We start from the raw sequence: 11,933 nt of genomic DNA, 5'->3' as shown, positions 1-11,933 counted from the left end.
GTCTGACTTGTCTTGGGACTCAGGGTGCGCACTTCGGGGCTCCCTCAACATGCTGCCCAAGAAAGGGAGCAGGCACCCCATGGGGATGGCGGAGGTGGGCCACAGGGTAGGAAGGAAGAGAAAACTCACGAGGAAGCAGTGGTGGGTGGCTCTGTTTGTAATACGGCGAGCACATTCATATACCCACTCACACATTCATTTTCTAGCTCCAGAGGGCATGCATATTCCCCCCAGCTTTCTGAGAAGAAACGCCTTTTGGCTCTTTTTTCCTTCCTCATAGCCTTGAAGTCCTTAAAAGGTGTCAAGGATCCTTGGTAGTTGCCCGGCCACATTTGTTCAGTAAGGCAGCGAGCACATGGAATAAAGCAGTAAGACTTTACAGTCAGATAACTTTGGATTTCAATCCCAGTCTCATCGCTTAATGACCAGGACCCGGGATAAGGCACTTAACCTCTGTACCTCAGGCTGCCCCTGTATAAATCAGGGGTCATAAGATCTGCTTTCTGACCTTCAGAGGGGAGCAGGCATAGGAGGAGAGACCTGTAGGACTGTCTGCTGCGTGGCCCGGTGCACCTGCATGTTGCTGGGTGCTGTCAAGTCCCTGTGCGACCCCGGGAAGCCCTGCCCTGCTAGCAGGCCCGCTCTCGTGACTGCAGGCATCATGCAGTGCCAAGCAGGCTGTGTCTTTCCTGATCCTACTTGTCCTGCACCAGGGATTGGGGTCAATGCCACAGTTCACATGGCATTGATTAAGGAATATGTTGATTCTTTTAAAGATTTTAATTTTTAAAATCTTTTTTAAAGATGAATTTATTTATTCATGAGAGATGCAGAGAGAGGAGCAGAGACACAGGCAGAGGGAGAAGCAGGCTCCATGTAGGGAGTCCGATGTGGGACTCGATCCCGGGACCCCAGGATCACGCCCTGAGCTACCCAGGTGCCCTTAAGGAACATGCTTTGTCAGAGGAAGGGGCAGCTTGCAGTGAACAACAGATAACCAGAGAAGAGGAATTGCAGGTGTCCACATTCTCCCCATCAGCCATAGAAAGGTGTGTGCAGACCTAGGCTCTGCAGGCCCTTCCGTTTGATCTGCGTTCCATGAAGAGCCCTTTCCCCCCACCGGTTCCCCTTCCTATGAGTAAACTTAGGAAAGCAGCTTCATGGGTGGGCAATACCCCAAGGCAGCTTGGACCAGAGGCCTGGGGGGCGGGAGGCCGTAGCCTGGGACCGAGAGCGTGTTTCCGGGCCTAGGAAGCCAGCGCTAGCCCTGCCCTTTCTCCTGGGCCAGGGGAGCCAGGAAGAGGAGGTGACGCTGCCACCCTGTCCCTCTACATTAAAACTGCACGCGACCACATCTTCAACACTTGGCACTGGATCCCAAGGAGGAGAGAGAGGCAGGCTGCCTAACACCGAGTGACACGAAACATTCACAGAGCAGAGTCGGCTCTCAGCTGAATCACAGGTCTCATTGGGGGATCAAATAGACATCTCCCTCCGGAAGAGGCGACTTGAACTAGAAGTGCTTTATTTTGACTTGGGTGACAGAGTGACAAGTGTGGGCGAGTTCAGATGACTAAGGCTGGTACACAGAGGATGTTTGTCCTCCAAAGCCGAGGCTGCTGACCCCTCTGACGGCTCTCCCGGGACGGAGGGCAGTGCCGCGGGGGAGCCGAGCGGCCGCGTCTGGCCGCGGTCCCGGGGGAGCTAAGGCAACCGATGGTGTCCACTCTGGAGTAAAAGGGCTCGACGGGGGGCCCGAGCCCTGTTCTGAAAGGAACACTGTATGTAAAAGTAGACTAGCCTGGGAAGAGAAGGCAAGCAGCTCCCGATTCCGGGGCGGGCGTCTGGAGGGAAGGCCGCGTCCGCGGAGGCTCGGCCGGCGGCGGGGGTGGGGGTGGGGGTGGCGGTGGGGTGGGGATGGGGTGGAGTGGGGTGGGGGTGGAGGTGGGGGTGGGGGTGGAGGTGGGGGTGGGGATGGGGTGGAGGTGGGGTGGAGGTGGGGTGGAGGTGGGGTGGAGGTGGGGTGGGGGTGGGGTGGAGGTGGGGGTGGGGGTGGAGTGGAGGTGGGGGTGGGGATGGGGTGGAGGTGGGGTGGAGGTGGGGTGGGGATGGGGTGGAGGTGGGGGTGGGGGTGGAGTGGGGTGGGGTGGGCCTCCCGCAGCGCCGGGGGTGGGGGGTCGGAGCCGCTGCGGCCCCGGGCCCCCGCCTGGCGGACGACGAGGCTGCGAGCGCTTCTGCGGAGTGGATTCCGGCGGTGGAATCGCGGAGTCAAAGCTTCAAACCTTTGGTGCAGCCGACGCTGCCACCGCCGCCCGGCGCCTCCCCCTGCGCTCCCCGCGACCGTGCCGGGCGCCCCTCGCCCCTGCCCCCCTCGGGTTACCCGGGGTCGCCCCCGGGGCTGCTGCGGCCCGGAGGTCGGAAGGTCAGCGGCCTCCCGCCGTGTCTCCCCCTCGCGTGGGCGTTCACCGTGTCACACGGTCCCCGCGGGGCGGGTCCGCCGGCCGCGCTGCCTCGGGGTCCGCGTTCCCGCCACGTCCCCCAGAGCGTGGCTGCCCGCGCCGCGGCCGGTGCGGCTGCTGGTCTGGCGGCGCGGGCCCGGCGACCCGGGGGGGCGGGGACCGGGGGGCGGGGGCGGGGCCTGCGCTCGGCCCGCGTGCGGCCGCGGAATCCCGGGTTCTTCCGGGCGAGGACGGAGCACGTGGTGTGGCGCGCTCGTCCCCTGTTCGCGAACCGGCCTGGCTGTCGCCGCCGGGCGGGCCGCCCTTCTCGGGGCTGCCCCACCGCCCCTCCCCCCCCGGCACTGGCCCGGCAGAAGCGGTCCTTGGCGCATCACGAACATTCTGCTGTGACGATTTATGCCCTTCAGCCCGAGGACATTATTTCTCCTCACGTGATCCCTTTCTGCCCTGTTTTCCGAGCGCTCTGATTTGGGAACTTCCCGACCAGCCTGAAGTCCCGAGGCAGGCGTCGGGAGGTCACGGACCGGGGCGGCGGCGGCGGGGCGGGGGGAGACGAAGCGGGGCGGGGGGCGGGGCGGGGCGAGGAGAGGCGGGGCGGGGCGGGGCGGGGGGAGGCCGGGCGGGGCGGGGCGGGGCGGGGCGGGGCGCTGCAGCCCTGCGGCGGTGCTCAGCCCGCGGAGGAGCCGGCGGGACTCCCGAGCCGAGCCGAGCCGAGCCGAGCCGAGCCGAGCCGAGCCGAGCCGAGCCGAGCCGAGCCGAGCCGAGCCGAGCCGAGCCGAGCCGAGCCGAGCCGAGCCGAGCCGCGCCGCGCCGCGCCGCGCCGCGCCGCACGCAGGGAGCCGAGCCCCCGCCCCCGCCGGTCCTTGCTGCAGACTCTCCCTCGTGGCCGCTCTAAGCAGAGCCCGCAGCCAAGGAAGTCCTGGGAAATGTAGTTCAGCCTAGCCTTGCGGACGCGTCGGAAGGCCACCATGACTCCCTTGAAACCTTACTTAAAACTCACATACTGCGCTTAACAGTCCTCTAACACGCACACATCGCTATGTGCCAGCTACTTTTCTAAGCATCTTTTTTTAAAGATTTTATTTATTCATTCATGAGAAACACAGGGAGACCGAGGCAGAGGAGAAGCAGGGGAGAGGCAGAGGGAGAAGCAGGCTCCCTGCGGGGATCCCGACTCGGGACTCCATCCTGGGACCCCAGGATCACGCCCTGGGCCGCCGAAGGCAGGCGCTAAACTGCTGGGCCTCCCAGGGATCCCACTACTTTTCTAAGCATCTTATGAATATTTACTCATTTCATTTTTATGATGCCCCTGGGGGGCGGCTATTATTAACAACCCTGTTTTACAGAGCGAGAAACAGACCAGAGAGGTTAGTGAACTAAGGTCTCGCCGCTGGTGGATGGCAGAGCTGGGCTTCAAACGCGGATAGCCTGACTCCAGGGTTTGGATGCTCCACCATCCCACTCTGCAAAGACAGTATTGCCCTCTAGCCAAATGGACACTTAAAAGTGAAAACTGGTAAGCTGTAGAACTTTGTTTTGGGAATTGTTTTCCTGGTTGTTTTTATTTTGAACTCTCCCGATGGAAATGCTGCTAAGGAATCTGTTCCGGTAAATAGAGGGTCAGGATGAAGACCAACTGCTCAGACACTCTGCATTCTGTGCTCATTTGGTTCCTCTGCTGGAGCATCATGACTGCAGGTCCTGCCCTCTGAGTGATGTGGGCCCTCCGGAGGAGGTGCAGGTGCGACCTCTGTGCTCCTCTGTCTCTCTAGGCTCTTGGACTCCTGGGGGCTGAGTCACCTCTGCTGGGTGTAGTCCGACAGACTGCTTCTGCGTCTTGGAGCTGATAAAGTCTGCTCTGCCCCTGTACTGCTCCCCTGGCTCTAGGCGAAAGCACAGGGTGCCCCATGGCTAGTCAAAGCCTGGGGTCTTTAGCAGGGAACATTAATCCTGCCTCAGCCACCAGGAAGTCACAGAAATGTCAGGCCACCTTCCCTGTTCCTTTATCTCGGATTAAGTGGGCCACCGGAAGGGGTGAGGGAAGCAGGTTTTCCTGCCTGCATTTGTAACCCCACCTTCCTGCCCAGAAGCCCCTTGGCCACATCTTCCTTGAGGACCTGGACGAGTGCAGGGTCGCCCAGTCTCCTCAGCTCCTGGAGCTGAGACCAGCGTACGCCTCAGGCACACAGCCTTCCCACTTACACTCCTGAGTCCCACCACCCGTGGCTGCTGTGGGCAGGGCAGGGTGAAGAGATAACCTTTTGGCCTGTGCTGATCCCCAACAGTGAAAGCTGGGTAGCTGTGTGATTTGGGGGGAATCTTGCAATTGCACAACTAGATCCTTGCCTGCCCACAGGAGCCCCCAAGGCACATGGAGGAGGCAGGCTAGGTAGGACATGACTGTGGGGCCCATCTCAGTGATTCCCAAACTGGAGTGCATCAGAATCCCCTGGGAGGACTAGTACACCACGCCGCAACCCCAGAGCTTCTGCTTCAGTGCGCCTGCGTGGGCCTGAGCATGTGCATCTCTTGCAAGTTCCCAGACGAAGCAGGTACCTGCGGGGAGGGCCTCTGCTTTACTGAGCATTGCCTTCTCCACTGAGGTGTGTCACTGTCCCAGTACAGACAAATCCTGCTGCCCACCCGGCCAGGGAGCAGCCTGGAGGCCCTTCTTTTCTGGCCGCCCCATCGCCGAGTTGGTCAGCATCAGCAAAACCACCTGGACGCCCGAAGCCAGACAGCCGGGAGGCCCCGGCCCTCTGACGCTGATCTGATGGCCTACACAAAGCGTTCACTGCAGCGTGAACTTGCTGACTAGCAGCACCCTGTGCGCTGGGGATGAACCAAATCTTGGTCATGTTAGACCTGTGGATTCCTGGCTGTGAAAGCTGATGAGAAAACTCACCCCCAACCCCAACCCCAGCTCTCTCAGCTAACCTGCCTCCCCGCCACTGTCCTCTCCAGCCTGGCCCGAGGTCTACCAGTTGCTTCCTGTGCTCGTCTCCCAAGACGTGACTTAAAAGTATGCCCCTCAGCTCCCCCAGCATGCTCTCCCTGGGCCCTAAACAGCCTGTGCCCCGACCTAGTATCTAAACCAGAGACACTGCCCAGACTGGCAGAGGGGGTGGCTCAGACCTGCGTTCAGGGATGTCAGCACTGCAGGCAAAGTGTGGAAGCCCGGGAACAGCCGGCTTCTCAGCTGTCCTGAGTCAGCTGAGACCTGAGTCGCCTTCTCAAAGCCTCCAATGGAGGCATAATGAATCCCCTCTCCTTGGCTTGCAGGTAGAGTCACAATTTTCCTATTGTTTCCCCCTCACACCCCTAATGCCATCACCTTGAACATCAGGTGAGGAGTGAGGCATTTGCATATAGGAAGAGCTCCTTGAGCTCCTTGAGCTCCTTGGTGTTTAAACCTGACTGTTCAGCCCATGGGTCTTCACCTGGGCCCTGAACCGTACTCTGTATTAAAGGATGGGTAGGTGAGCCGGTGCTGAGGTGTTCGTCTGTAAAGTGCCCCCAGACAGCATGAGGATAAATCAGAAAGATGGTACCTGCTAACTAGGGTGCCTGAGCGGAAACACTTGAGCTGCCCTTGCTCTCAGCCTCAAGCAAACAAAGAGAACATCCCTCATTGGAATCCTTTTTGTTGAGTATTTTTGCATGGTGCCCAGCCAGGGGACAGCTGCCTAATGTTCACAGCCAATGGCGTATTTCATGGAGCTGTGCTGACTGCCAGAAATTCGTCACTTATTTAACATTTAAAGAAGTTCAGAGGTGGGACACCTGGGTGGCTCAGCAGTTGGGTGCCTGTCTTCGGCCCAGGTCGTGATCCCAGGATCTGGGATCGAATCCCGCATCGGGCTCCTGGGACGAGCCTGCTACTCTCTCTGCCTGTGTTTCTGCCTCTCTGTCAGTCTGTATCTCTCATGAATAAATAAATAAATCTTACAAAAAAAAAAAAAGAAGTTCAGAGGTTCAGAAAACTGTGCGTATGTGATAAATTCTAATCTCAAGCACAAAGAGAAGCATGAGTTTTATGAATACAAAATTAGCTTCTCTCTGCCACTAGTAGTAAATATTAAATAAGCATTTGTTAAGAAATTAATTGGAAAGGGACGCAAATGATCGCTTGCACCAGATCGCAGTCTGACCCTGTGCAAATGCTGTGAAAATGTTGTGTTCATGTATAGTTTTCTGGGTGAGTATTCACAGCTCCCACTGTGTTTTCAAAAGAGCCATGAACAATTCCACCAACTGGAACAGGGTAGGAGCCACCGCTGAAGGATAGAGCTTACGACTCGTCACCTCTCCTTCCTTCCTTCCTTCCTTCCTTCCTTCCTTCCTTCCTTCCTTCCTTCCTTCCTTCCTTCCTTCCTTCCTTTCTCTCCTTTGCCCAACTACCTTCATTCTTGGCTTTCCTTGTCCTCTGATGGAACAAGGAAGCCTGAAACCATTTGTTTTACTAATTATCAGCATCCTCTGGATTAAAATGAGCCAGAAGGGCTTTAGGATCCAAGTAAAATAATAAATATAAACTGCTTTACAAAATCATACAAAAGTAAGGAGTTAAAGAAAAATGAGGAGTTGCCAATATTGTGAATGTGTTGTCATGACCGACGCCTGATCTCTTGACCACTCTGTCCTCGAGCTGTTTGCTTAATGTTGTAAGGACTGAAGTGTGATGCTGATATTAGCTAACGTGGGTTGGTAGCTTACGTCACTTATTCCCCCTATGAACTAAGTAGCATTATCCCCACTTTACAGACTAGAGAACTGAGGCCTGGAGAGTTTATGTAACCTGTCTAAATTAAACAGAGAAGGGTTTGAACTGGAGGCATTGTCACTTTGGTCCCCAGCTTTTAACCATTATTGAGCCATGACGGTGTGCCAGGAGCTATGTGAAGCAGGTGATGAAAATTAACTTACTGAATCTTCACAAATCTATGGAATGAATACTGTGATTGTTCATAACTGAGCCAGAGATTACCTGTCTCCTGCCACAAGGTCACAGAACTAATAGATATTGGGGCTCAGGTTCACCCCAGGGATTCTTACTATACAGTACACACGTTTAACTCTTGCACTGAAATGATAGGCTTTAAGGAGCTGCATAAATCAGCTTCCAAATAACCATTGGGGTGGGCATTCATTTAAGGTGATTTCTGTTATTGGAGGACTTGAGCTATTTTTTTTAAGGTTCAAAATCTCATCCGTGGTGAATAATTTCATCAGCCTTCTCACATCATCCATGATCATGCATTGGCTGCAACAGACATCCACTATATACCTTCATAGAAAGCACTGGACGTGGTGCTGTAGGGGCTGCAAAGATGAACAGGAGCAGTCTGTACCCTCCGGGAGTGTCTGTCCAGGCTGGCAGACAGACACGTGCAGGAAAGCACCATAGAGAGGATGCTTCGGTGGCTCAGCAGTTGAGCACCTGCCTTTGGCTCAGGTCGTGATCCTGGGGTCCCAGGATCGAGTCCCACATCGAGCTCCCTGCAGGGAGCCTGCTTCTCCCTCTGCCTATGTCTCTGCCCCTCTCTCTGTGTCTCTCATGAATAAATAGGCAAAATCTTAAAAAAAAAAAAAAAAAAAAAAAAGGAAAGTACCATAGAAAACAGATTGGTGAGATGCCTTGACAATATGTATAGGAGTCTGGAGAGAATTCTGTGGCATTTGCTGGCTGTGGGGTTCCCTGGTCCCCCAGCAGATGGGGGGCAGGTGTGGCGGGTGGGAGGGTTTTAAGTGGCGCCTGCAGCCAGGGGACAGATGCAGGGCTGAGCTGTTACTCAGCCCACTAGCTCCTCTGCTGGTTCCAATCTGTAAGAAAGGATGATTTGGTCTTTGCATCCAGCTGGTCACATGTCACAGGCAGCTCTGTTTTCCCTGCCCATGCCTTCCCTGCCCAGGGCATGGGCAAATTTCAGAACCGGGAGGTTCTGTGTGGTCACACAAGAACAGACCCTTCTCTCAGCATTTCTGGCCCTGTCGTGGGGGCATACAGCCCTTGGGACACCCTTCCCCCACCCATTTCCCAACTGATGATTAACTGTAGCTGAGGACCCAGCATTACATAAGAGGATTATGAAACTGTAACTGGGAGGTAGGTGCTGTGTGTATATAAATAGACACAAACCTCATTGCTGTGCTACTTTAAGACTCAGAGACATCTAGTGGCAGAAAATTATATCTGCAGGCCTAGCAGTTTCTCTCCAAATAAGTGACTTTTAAGAAGTTCTAATTTGTGAAACTTTTGTACATACCCAAATTGGAAAACTTGCATTAAACTACTTTGAAAGAAAAGGAATGTACAGGATTTTCCCTTGTAAGAGTACAGTATTGTCTTTCATTAAAAAGTGCCATATGCCTGCCTGAAGCCTGTTCTCCCCAAAGTTTTATTATTTATTTTTTTTAAGATTTTATTCCTGAGAGACACACAGAGAGTCAGAGACACAGGCAGAGGGAGAAGCAGTAACTTCGATATGGGACTCGATCCTGGGACCCCGGGATCATGCCTTAGGCGAAAGGCAGATGGTCAACCACTGAGCCACCCAGGCGTCCCTCCCCAAAGTTTTAAATGCACATGATTGTGTACAGTGTGTGAAAGAGAAAATTAGGATAGAATGAATCTAACATCCTCTACACACCCGTCACAATGCTGAACTTTTCTTTTTTTTAATGCTGAACTTTTCTGAAGTGATTATGTTTTGTACCAACTTCATAATTACTACCAAATTAGCCTTACAGATGAACCTACATAGCTTGAGCATCTATTAAGCCGAGTATTTAGGAGAATAGGCAATGAGGAAGCTTCCCCACAATACAGACTAGAAAATAAGTTTCCTTGGCTGGAGGGGAAATAACCCTGCAAGAGAAACAATTTAAGGATGGGCATTGGTGGGTCCCCAAGAGACCACAGGCTGAGACCCGGGGAGACTCTGAGATATGCTGTGGAAAGCCAGAGTGAAAGCAGCAGTGGGACTGGTGTTATGCTTCCCTGGCAGCGCCCCGAGGAAGTGGCAAGACTAGAGAAAAAGTGGCTGCACGCCTGACCTGACAGGTGGGGCTTACGCAGCCTCCCAGACTTTCCCATGCCCCAGAGTAACACAAAAACCGCATAGAAATGTGTGGATAGCATAGAAGTAGAAGGCTCACCAAACCTCTTGAATTGCTGACTGAGAACAAAGCGGGGCACGGGGTGGCCTGGCAGCTGCCCACGTGGCCAGATGACATCCCACCGACCAGCAGCACCTCGATAGCAGGAGACTCTCCATTACTCAGATACCAGACTGGGGAAAGAGGTGGAGGAGTAAATCCCACACTGGGCGACCCTATGTTTTGCCACCCCAGTGGGATGGAGATGCAAAATAGATATTAAATCGAGCTATAGAAAATGACAAAAGTATTTGGTACCTGTAATTGTGGACTGAGATGTATGTTACATACTGGCTGTGTATTTATAGAACAAAATAGAACGTTTAGATATAACTATAGGATATTTGGAAGAAAACTATTTCTCTTGATAGTAGCTTAAACACACACACACGCATGCACGCATGCACACGCACGCACACACACACACACACACTTGTGTATTAGTCAAGATCCCTGCTGGAAACAGATGGTACACTCAAAATGAGCAATTTACAAAGTTATGGGGAGAATTCCCAGAAACAAGTAAGCGATCACACAGAACCCGGGGGTTGACCAAAGCGAGAAACTTTATAGCACTACACTTGATGGGGAATGAGGGGGGTATACAGAGGGGATGATGGCTGCCTGGACAGGGCCTCCAAACAGGAGCTGTGGAATTTGCTAGAAGGACACAGTCTACAGCCTGCAGCATATCCTTGGCATTGGTTCAGGGAAGGAACTTGGGGAATATATCCTGATCTCATGCTTCCACTCTCTGATCTTTGCCAGTGCACCCCCATTTGGAAAACCCAGGCAGTGGCCAATAGGCCCAGGAAGTCATCAGTGGTGCCCACGTGGGTCTGCCTCCCCAGGCACAGAAAAGAAAGGAAAAGGGAGAAAGTGGAGTTAGTGGGGCAAATGGAAGGCCCAGCATTAGGGGCTTTGTTCAAACCTTGTCACATAAAATATCTGTTTGTATCTCACCACTGCACCTCCCCACACTTTCTCCTTTTCCCCTCTTCTTTCTCTCTCTCACACACATGCTGGCCATTCATTCGTTTCTTGCTCATTGTTATTCAATGTATAACCTGATTTTTTCTGATTATAAAATATGTATTCATTTTTTAAAATACATAAAGTTATAAAGAAGAAAGTAACTCATCTTAATTGCACCACACAGAGATAGCCATTGCTAATGTTTTGATCTATATCCCTCTATACATCTTTTCTTTTCTTTCTTTTTTATCCTCACTTGGTTTTTACTATCATTTCTACTTTTTAAAATTTTATTTAAAAATTTTTAAAATTCTAGTATAATTAATGTATAGTGTTATACTAGTTTAAGGTGTACAATATAGTGATTCAATAATATTACAATTCATCACAATATCTCTATAATCAAGAGGCTATTTGTTTTGTCTCTTTCTTTGTTCATTTGTTTCTTATATTCCAAAGAAGTGAAATCGTATGGTATTTATCTTTCTCTGACTGATTTATTTCACTTAGCATAACATTATGTAGATCCATCCACGTTGTTGCAAATGGCAAGATTTCATTCTTTTTTTTAAGGGGTGGGTAATATTCCATTAACACACACCCACACACACACACCATCTTTTTTTTTTTTAAAGATTTTATTTATTTATTCATGAGAGACACATAGAGAGAGGCAGAGACATAGGCAGGGGGAGAAGCGGGCTCCATGCAGGGAGCCCAACGTGGGACTTGATCCTGGGACTCCAGGATCACGCCCTGGGCCAAAGGCAGGCGCTCAACCACTGAGCCACCTAGGGATCCCCTCCTCCTCTTCTTCTTCTTCTTCTTCTTCTTCTTCTTCTTCTTCTTCTTCTTCTTCTTCTTCTTCTTCTTCTTCTTCTTCTTCTTCTTCTTCTTTTTTAAAGAGAAAGGATGCCAAGGCTTTTTAGAAGCCAGCTTTATTATTTTTTTTAAATATTTATTTATTTATTTATTTATTTATTTATTTATTTATTTATTTATGATAGACATAGAGAGAGAGAGAGAGAGGCAGAGACACAGGAAGAGGGAGAAGCAGGCTCCATGCCAGGAGCCCGACGCGGGACTCGATCCCGGGACTCCAGGATCACACTCTGGGCCAAAGGCAGGCGCCAAACTGCTGAGCCACCCAGGGATCCCCCACACCATCTTCTTTATCCATTCATCAGTCGATGGACATTTGGGTTGCTTCCATTATTTGGCTATTATAAATAATGCTGCAGGAAAAATAAGGGTACATATATCTTTTCGAATTAGTGCTTTTATATTCTTTGGGTCAATACCCAGTAGTGGAATTCCTAGATGGTATGGAAGATCTAT

At 52.2% G+C, this 11,933-nt stretch overlaps 1 long non-coding RNA gene across 1 annotated transcript; it reads left to right on the top strand.

The window, feature by feature from the left end:
- Window positions 1-1,545: 1,545 nt before the first annotated feature.
- On the top strand, window positions 1,546-6,360 carry LOC140603628 (uncharacterized). Its single transcript, XR_012006545.1, has 3 exons — window positions 1,546-1,781; window positions 3,809-3,978; window positions 4,235-6,360. It is a non-coding gene; the product is annotated as an uncharacterized lncRNA (long non-coding RNA).
- Window positions 6,361-11,933: the final 5,573 nt, after the last annotated feature.

Source organism: Canis lupus, chromosome 14 (genome assembly GCF_048164855.1).
Source record: "Canis lupus baileyi chromosome 14, mCanLup2.hap1, whole genome shotgun sequence".
NCBI lineage: Eukaryota > Metazoa > Chordata > Mammalia > Carnivora > Canidae > Canis > Canis lupus.
The sequence above is the reverse complement of the archived record's forward strand: the minus strand, read 5'-3'. Positions and strand labels throughout refer to the sequence as shown.